The sequence below is a fragment of the Hippocampus guttulatus genome, chromosome 20 (assembly GCF_054856545.1).
Source record: "Hippocampus guttulatus isolate MCC_2025c chromosome 20, RoL_Hgut_1.0, whole genome shotgun sequence".
Taxonomy (NCBI): domain Eukaryota; kingdom Metazoa; phylum Chordata; class Actinopteri; order Syngnathiformes; family Syngnathidae; genus Hippocampus; species Hippocampus guttulatus.
Genome location: NC_141280.1, coordinates 6,698,624 through 6,707,342, shown reverse-complemented (window position 1 = coordinate 6,707,342; position 8,719 = coordinate 6,698,624).

The window sequence follows — 8,719 nt, the reverse complement described above, 5'->3', positions numbered from 1 at the left end:
ATATATATATATATATATATACACAAAATGTTCCCAAAAACATGGCCTGTGCAGTTCATAAATTTTATGATCTCAATCTTTTGAGCTGAAAAACTTTCATCAAAGGCAATACTACAGCTTCACCATACACTAAGCGCTTCTCTTAAAGTGTACTTAAAAATGGCCTTTGGGGTGTACTTTTTCGTAAGAAGAGACAGACAACAGAAGACAAGCGCTTTCTTCGCTGTCTCCAGTCTTGCCCGATCTGCTCTGGTTGGAGGAATCCGGGCAGCCCGCTCATGTAAACAGAAATTTGACCCGGCGCACAGGTTTTGGGTTTCGCCCTCCTCGTAGACCCACTGATGACACTTGATCCGGCCCTGCTTTGGGAACAGGGGCTTATCTGATGCCTCACAAAAGGGCCCCTCTTTCTCCACATCTCCATAACAGTGCACATCTGGTGCCTCTGCAGGGAGTGATGGTCCTTTCTATGAGAGAAGGAGAGAGAAGGCGGGTGGGCGGTGGGGGGGTGTTGGGAATGTTTTTTTTTGTTTTTTTTAAAGCAGTGAAGCTCTGTTTCCTCAGCCATCCAATTACACAAATGACAGGGGACGCGGGGCTGTCCAAAGGGGCTAAAGTTTCAGTCGCCTAACATCTGGATTGAGTTAGAGAATGTCCGCGGATACATGATCGCAGTGAGTTTACGTTCTCAATTTGGAGGATCTGGAACATCTTGTGTAGCCTGTCCTCAGTATAAACAGTAACACACTGTAGTAAGGAGTGGTGCACAGTAACACGTATTGGGCAACAGGGAGCAATGATGACCTGATGTGATGTAAAAAAGGTATTCAACAGGGCAGATCTGGGCAATGTATGCCCAGGGGGCCACATCTGCCCCGCCCGCAGCCTCTGACTGGTCCTCATTCCCACAGTGACGCATGAAGTCAAAATAAAACATCAAATATGCAGTGCTTTTATTTTGAAAGTGGTGCTTTTATTTTATGGATGGATGTCGGTAGAAGCGAGGGAGCGAGCAAGAGGTAGAAATTGTTTTCTGCGGTGTTGCCGTGTTAGAATCCATTGTGTCTGTCCTCAATGTTCCACTGTGTGGCCCCTCCCTCTGTTCTGTTTTTGGTTGCCTTTCCCTGAATTCAGCATGGGGCGTCTCCCCAATCATCGCACCTGTCGCAGCGACACACCTGCCAGTCTTCACCCCATCAACCACACGCCCCACTACAGCATAAAGGCCAGTCTGAAGAGCTACGGTTTGCCATTTTGTCACCTAACTTGCCTGTCATCATCTCTGCTGCCCAGCTGTTGCGACCAGCCCCTCCGCCGGCACACCTTGGTTTGGTTTCTCTGACTGCCATTCGCTTCCTGCCTCCTGAACGTGGCCTTCTCCCCTGACAAGAAACCTGTAAGGAGTTCATTGTGTCTACTTGTGGGTCCTGTGCATGTCTTCAGCTTAGTTTAACACAACGTAGCGACATTTTTTTATAGCGCTGGTGGATGAAAGAGGGCCCAGAATTAAAACTACACCCAAAGTGAAGTCCAATTTAATGTGATGTTATTGTAATTATGACAATTATTGGTATCCATTAATTGAAAAATAAATTACATGCAGGTAAAAGGACAACAGGGGGCAGCACTGCCACACCCCTTGTTTGTGTTTTCAATTTAGTCGGTTTCGCTTTTGACACTAGATGTAGCTGTTGCCATGCTTTTCATGCCCGCAGAACGGACGCGCAACAAGTCAAGTACGACACAATATCCCCCCGTCATTGTTTTTTAAAAAAAATCAATATATTTTACAAATTGGCTCAGTCACCACTTTTTTGGGGGGGGGGGGTATCCTGCTAATCATGTTCACCATTGCAACATAATGACGGCAGTTCTATTAGTCGTTTTCTTCCCTGAGAAAAGAAAATATTAAAACTAATGCACAGCTGACTTCCTAATTGTCTGGAAACGTATAAAATTGGTGCCTACGTCATTCTACTCTTCCATAATCTCCTCCTACTGTCCCTATTGGTGACATCACGGCGGCTGAGGACGCGTATAAAAAGGTAGTTGGGAAGCCGCTGACACCATTGGAGGCACGAGCATCGAACGAAGGAAGGACAAATAGCACTTGACCGCCTTCTGCACGACACTCTTCTTCGCAACCAAGTCCAACATGTGCAAAATGACCATCGTCTACCTGGGAGTGATCATTTATGCCATTTGTTTATCAACACAGGTAGGCTTGCATTTATATTCTTTTTTTTTTGTTGGTTTGTGTGTGATGCTTTATTAATACGCTTAAGTATTGCTGTCATCATATGTGGGATAGCCTTAAAAGTCGGAAAGTATCGCAAAAAAAAAAAAAATTTGATGTCCTGATGGGACAAAAACCTGAATTATATTGATTTCCCAATGCTGAATGAATGCTAATTAGATTGATTATGATCAAGATGCCGCTTCTACAGATGAGTTTTACTTTGCTGCCCTGACGCCTAAGACTTGATGATTCGGATGCTGTGTGACACCCGCCCCCGTGCAAATGTGGCGAGAGCATCTAAAGTTACTTTGGGTGTCAGAAGAAACCTGACACACGCGTGCGGGCAAATTGTTTGAAACGGTTGAGGAGGCTTTCTTATTAGCTCAAAGATTGTTCACATCTGTTTGGAATATATTTTGAAATGCATTTGAATGTTGTTCCTCAAATGACTTCTGATTTAGAGCAGGGGTGTGGCACCTTTCGCAAATGGTTACGTGAATTTGTAGTTATACATTTTTTGTATCCCGTAATATTTGAGGGCGGGGGGTTAGTGTTGAGAATATTGTGTGGTAGAAGTGTTCAAATACTGATTCAATAGGTCCCTCCCCGCTTTGAACAGTAAATATTTGTACATGGGGTATGATACGATTGAGTTCAATATGGGATATCAGTCATATCTGTCATTTATATTATGCCACAATACAAAGGGCCGCCAAAGCTCAAACTATGAAAATAAATTCAATTTGAAAAAACACGCACACAAATCTTCAGCAACATCAAAGCCCATTTATACCTGCCATGCATGTTTCATAAAAGACGATTTGATACGGCTCTGCATAAATCTCCATTGCAGTTCATCGATTCAAGGACGGAACACTTTAAAATGTAATTCAGTTCTATAAATCCAAACTGATTTTCAGATTCCAATTGTTTTCCTACAACCCGAATACATACACACATACACTGTATGTTAAAAGCATCTATTTGTCTTAATCCTGCCCCCTGGTTCCAGGTGGTCTCCCAGAACACCACAGTCGCCAGCACAGGAATGACTTCCACCTCCAACAGCAGCATGCCCACCATGGCCACAGACATGTACAGCGGTTCGACCAATTCCACCTCCTCCCCCACCGGAACAGGCCTCTCGCTGCACACCTCCGCCTGTTCCTCCGCCCTGCTCCTCATCCTCGTCGGGGCGGCCTCTTTTTTGCAGAGCCTTTCTTGAAAGCTGCCCATTCCCAAAGAACCCACCTGCTCCGGCTGCCCCCCCCCCCCACCTACCACCACCATCATCACAACCCTGCACCAGACGAACAGAAATGGACACCTCTAAGTAATATTCCTAATCGAAATGTGTAATCAAGAAATGGGTGGGTGGGACTTCCGGCAGGTTGGTGCGGGCTGATTCCCTCAGGGCCCCTTTTTTGCACGACATGAAAAAAATGCACCTGGCTTCTCTTTGGCTTTTCCATTGCCACACTGAAGATGCTCTTAATGTCACGTGTTAAAATTGTGGACCACTTGGTTTATTCTGTGGCTTCAACCCCACCAGGCTATAAATACTGCAATGGCTTTTGGCTCTAAAGTGTAAGAGTATATCTAGTATTTAATAACTGCATGAGCCAAATGAGTTGGTTCCCCTTTTGATTTGGCGCCTTTATCTTTAAAATGTCGGTTGGATGTAGCAATTACTCTGATGCAGGCCTCGTCCTTCTCGCCTTGTCATTTTTAAGAGTTGTGGTCTTTGTAAAATTAACCCCCTCACGCACACACGCCACTCCTTTTCCAGGCTGACCCAGGAAATGACTGACCACATGGGTGGGGTTAATGTTTGATTCCCCTTTAATAGCTTATTTTTTTTGTACAAAATAAAATGTCCTGTGTATGAGTTTGATTTATGAATTATGTACAATAAATTGTTGAAAAAGAACGTTTCATTTTTCTGGCCCCATTAAATAATTCGTGACCTGCGATTGGCTGGCAAATAGTCCAGGGTTGTACATTGCCTCTTACCCAGAATCTGTTGCAGGCACTGAGGATCAGTCATATAGAACAATGATGGTTGGGTGGACGACTGCTTTGACTCCCAATCATAGGAACCATTTCACAAATGCTGTAGCCCTCCATGCTATTGAATTAGTTATTTGCACATAATGATGGGCGCTACAGCTGCTTTAATAGGCTGTGGAGCTGTCTTGGCCATCACGAAAGAGGCTGCCAGGCAGTCTAGACTGGCAGCTGGTGGACTGTAAAGCCAGAGATGGACTTGGCATTCCATGAAAGCACCACTGATCTCTTTTGGACCAGAGCCAGAGTGCGTCCAACAATTGCCATGGTATTTTGGGAATACAGGCATAGCCTAAACAAATTAGCAAGGGCCTTGTCTGTGTCCAACTTTATGACTTCATTGTGTCACAACAGAAACAAATCTGTTTAGTCATTGAGTCTGAAGGTTAAATGTGCTTGTAAAAGATTGGAAGAGAATTTAAAGAACTTCAAGGTACCAAAAATTTGGTTGTCGTGTGTTAAACACTAAAACGTGTGATTTGCATGTGTATGTAAATATTTTTTTTTTTAAAAAGGACCAAAGTGAAAGGAAAGATGCGGTGTTAAACAGTTATTAGATCACAGGATGTTATTACCACTAAAAACTGTTGGGTCAAGCATAAATTTATTTTTAACCCAGCCGCTGGATTATTTTTGCACCAATCCAGGTCCTGAAGTAACAAAGCACCCTCAGACCATCACACTATCACCATCATGTTTGACTGTGATCATGATTTTCCTTTCATCGAATGGAGTCCTAGTTTTACACCAGAAGTAACGAGCCGCACAACTTCCAAAAAGTCCACCTTTTAATTCGTCAATTCACAGATTATTTTTCCAAAGATACTGCGGATCATCAAGATGATTTTTAGAAAATGTGAGCTGAGCCTCCTTTGTCGCGGACTTGTGGACACTCTCATCATTGGCACACCCTGATGGCCTCTCAAAACTTACAACTTCAAACTAGTCAGTGTGAGGCCCTGCTAACAAACATAACTGAACACTCGATTATTTTTGGAAACAAAGTTGCGGAATACATTTCCATTTACATTTTTTAAATGTAAAACAGTCTTAGTGCAAATGTGCATTTCTCTGCTTTCCCACACATAGACTAGACACGATGTAATTAAAATGAAATTAAGAAAGCCTATAAAAATTGCCCTTTCTTTTAATAACTCGATAGAAGTTGACAGAGTCAGCACGTTAAAACATGTCAGATGTGGTATAGTGGACACTGTGATGGCAGAGCGAGGTGTGTGGTGCTCGGAAATGCCTCAGCACCAGTAAAGCCGTCCGTCATGACTCATTATCCCAACCTTTTGTCTGTCAATCCTCTGTGCACTATTCACCTCTGCACAACACCGCCAGTCTATTAAACATCCTTTTTCTGGATTCTTCCTATTTCAACTGTTAGCTCTGCGTTGTTCTCCCAAAAAAAAAAAAGTGGCATCCCAAAGTTGTTAATGTATTGTCCTGGAGTTGTCCTGTTTGAGTGAAAATGTATTTTTCCCCTTTCCTGATCTAAATTCTGAAAGCATTAATTGATGGTCGGATATTTGCCTGAAGAATTTTCTTGCGGCAAGTCCTCCAGGTCCTGGAGTACTATAGCAACCCCAAACCATTACACTTTCACTATCAGATGATGATTTTTAAAAGTTTTGGTTTATTCAAGCCAAGGACCAAGAAAGCAAGCAGTATTCCTTTAAAAACATGCCGTCGTTTGAACTCGAGTTGAAAGTGGACCTCACGAGGTGGTCGGCAAAATACTTGGTCAATTAGGGTTGACCACGAAAGCAGCAACAATCACATGAAGCATTTCACGGCAAACCTCTGTAGGCTGACGCAGCATATTGATGCATTTCCTGTTAGACAATCAGTTCAGTTTCCTTTTTGTTCTGCTTCCCCCCGAGATGACTACCACTTGTCATAATCTTATATCCTCATTGACCAGTGTGACTAACAGAGTCATCCCTCGTGACGTGATGCGCAACACACCCAAAAAAACGCTTTAATCATTGAGTGACACGATGAATTATTCAGGCTGTTGCCATGGTAATAAAGACAATGTCAACACGCGTGTCCACATGTAAACTTCAGTCTCCTTATACCTGCAAAGGTGTGAAAAGGGATCTAGGAGACTATTTAAACATGTCACAGTTTATAAATGTGGGCAGTACTGGAGTTGTCGTTTCAAACTTCACCGACATTTGTAAATCAAGACTACGGCAACTATTTCTCTATTTCTAATGAAATTAAATTTCTAATTCCATATGGTCCAAACCGGAATTTATCATTCGTTGGATTTCTAGAATTTTATCTGCAGACTTCAGGTACAAGTTTGCTCGTGAGGCTCGTGAATAATTCAGATCGCAGTGTCACATGTCTGAGGTGACTCATAATTACCAAATGTAAAGATAAGTGTCTGATTTCCCCAGAGGAGTTCACGCTGTATCACAAAACTATTCCAAGTTAAGACATGTGAAAACACCGCGACAGGCATGCCAGGTTGTGTGTTTTAAAGAAGTTGACCTGCTTGTCATCATTTAAATGTCCACCCCAGCAGACCCAAATTCTTTCAAATGCCTTCATGCTCCCGTGATATCACATATGTTGACTGTGGCCATTCACACACATTTAAATCCTTGCAAACCAAATAATTCGCACATTTGCAAGGCCACCCTCCCGTGGCAAACAACAACCACCATCACTTTCTTTGAAACGAGAGTCTACCGAGCTTAAAAAGAGGGGCTTTCGGGATCATTGGTACAGTAAACGAGAGGTGAGGCTAGGATAAGGACAGTTGAATGCTCTTTCCTGCCAGATGGCCACCTGCGCTTCCTTTTTGGCCCTGCCAGTTGCTGTACCGACGACAGCTTAAGTGGATCAGCTCCAATATAAGTTGTTTAGTTTGGTTTCAGTCGTCACAAGTGGCTCGACAATCAGACGGCAATTAGTTTGCTCATTTGCCGGCTTCGGTTTCAGGGATTCCAATCTGGGGTTGCCGTGGAAACCAAACAAAGGAAACGACCAGTCATGGAAAGCTGCTTATAATGGCCCTTGTCAAGTCACTGTGAATTTATGATTTTCTTTGTTTTTGTTTGTTTCTTTTTGCCTCTTCCTCTGTCAATAGTGAACACAAACAACACATGAAGGGTTTCATAGAAATATTGAATGAATATTGACTCTGCCATGAGTGACGCTCTGCCTTTTGTGGGCTATGTTTGGCCTGTTTAACACGTCAGGAGTGAGCTCAAAGAGCTAACCTGATTTCATAAGCAAATCAGGTTGGGTCCCCGATTTAGAGCACCGATGTCCCTCTTGCTGTCCATGGCAACCAAACTGAAGGGACCGCAGAGAGCGACAGCATAACTAGGACACCCACCTCCCCCTTTGGCCCCCACTTTCGCAGAACTCTTCCATCCCTTTCTAACCTTTAGGAAGGACACCTGATGCTGTGCAGTAGCACCTGTTTGTTGCATGGCAATAACCTCCGCTCGCGTGGGGGGTGCGCTGAAAGAAAGCCACATGAGAAGGCAGTGCCTTACAGTGCACATGAATAATACTGTACACAATGACTGGCCATCTGCTTGATGCACCACCCTTTTTTTTTGTCTGAACTGCATTCAGCTGTCGACAACACCCAAACATTAAAAAAAAAGCATAGTCGATACTATTTATGAAACATGGAGTGTTCCTCACACATAAAAAAAATAATGAAAAGGAGGAAGCGCACTTTAAATTCCAAGGAGAGCACTTTTTAACATATATTCCGTATGAAATAAAGCCAATAACAGTAACTCAATCAAAACGCCGTGCTCAAAGTTGTTGCTAAAATGGTCTTATCTCATTTGCAGCTTGACTCACTGCCCACCTGCCCAACACAGCCTCTGCTCCTTCCACCACTTCGACAGCAGGCACTGACATTTCTATCACGGATGTGGCTCATTTTCACTGTCTGCACATCTAACGTGAAATGTAGGGCAAATGTAGTTGGGCTTTGAATAAAGTCTGCCTTAAATAAACTGCAAAGATTAAGAAGTACACCACACAGTACAGTATAATAGTGCTTCATTTTAACCAGTCGGCTTAATGCTCCAACCTGACAAAGAGGTTGCTTTCGCATTGCACTGTCAGTAAAGCAGGATTCTATTTATGTGAACATCAGTCAGGGGTAATAATTCATTAGGCAGGCCCACTGTAATGAGCCTGTGCAGACAAAGCACCCTGTTTCCAATGCGTCCTCTTTCCCCTGGGAGCTGTGATCATAATGACAGCACTGTGTCTTGCTTGGTTTCGTGCTGAATCGACTCATTAGAATAACCAGATAATGATTGGTCAATTAGTGCCCTCTCCTGTCTTTCTCTATTTTTCGTTTAGGGTCGTGTATGATTCGGGATATGACATGTGTACTGTAAACGGGAATATTGAATTTTT